Below are 1,303 nucleotides of genomic sequence, written 5' to 3'. Positions count from 1 at the left end.
AGTTTTTTGATACCTCCCCAGGTATTTACACGATTCCTTGCACGGATTGTCCGAAATTTTGCAGAGGCGAAACCGGCAGAACTTTTTGAAAAAAGAGTTAATAAACATAGACGTGATGTCAGATATGCCAGAGAATCTAATGCTTGTTTTATTAATTTACGTGATGAAGGACATCAATTAAATTGGAAAGACGCCAAATTAATTCATAGATCGTCAAATTCGTAAGAAAGAAAAATAATTGAAGCTCTTTTAATTAGAAAATTGCCTAATTTTAACTTGAGTACTGGCCAATGGGGGTTAGATGATATTACCTCATCACTTGTTAGCAAAGCCTTCCCCAGACTTTTCGACCTTGACCTTCCCCCCTGAGACCTGATTCAGATCTTGTTCATTCTGTCTCTCTATGGGCGTCTTCTCTAGCGTCCCTAACTCTTAATATTGTATTTAGTTTAATCCTAATCCACCGTGTCCGTACCGAAGACGACAGTCTCCGCTGCCAGACGGCGCGACAATAATGTTCAGTAAAAGCTGTCGTACTCACTATTATATCACTACTGTTATCATGTAAAGATGTCGGAGAGAAGAGAAATGTCGCGCGTGAAATTCGCTCTTTAGGGAGATTTCATATTTTTCTTTTCTTTCTTTCTTTTTGTAATGTCATGTTTTTGGTAATCATATTTAAGAAACTATTTTAGACATATCTTAGGTTTTTATAATATCTATTATATTTAATGTGTATTTCATGAAACTGAGACTTACTAATGTTTTCATAATGCTAATTATCTTATGCATTTTTTATCTCTGCACTGCTTTGCCTTCTAATTGTTTAAAGTTCTCTGTAAATAATACTATAAACTTCTCAGATGCTTCTGAAAACCACCTTTTCCTTCCCTTCATCCAAGACTTACCTACATGATTGAAGGCAAGGCATTAAAAATTCATATTATTGATCAATTCTTTATGCCTCCCAATGTTCCCAAAATTGAAAACTTAGTCTAGCATCATATCAAAGTAAGAAAATTCGTACCTCTATTTTCTGTACACATTTCTTCAAGATTATCTGTTTCAAATATGATTTGTTTGGAATCTTAAGTTAATGGACTGTCTCTTTAAATTTCTATCAATTCTTGTGAGGTTCCTGGTCTGTGATATAGTGATGGTTCTGCCCACTGTTGTTGATGTGAAGATCCTGGTCTCGTATTTCTGGGCGTGTGAGAATAGGTTTTACAAATCTAAAGGGTGGGAGCTGAGGTATGTTGTCTTTTTATTGCTGAAAAATCTGTGATATTTTGAAACGTTTCTG

This window comes from Penaeus vannamei, chromosome 28 (genome assembly GCF_042767895.1).
Source record: "Penaeus vannamei isolate JL-2024 chromosome 28, ASM4276789v1, whole genome shotgun sequence".
Taxonomy (NCBI): Eukaryota; Metazoa; Arthropoda; class Malacostraca; order Decapoda; family Penaeidae; genus Penaeus; species Penaeus vannamei.
This window is presented reverse-complemented; position numbering follows the sequence as displayed.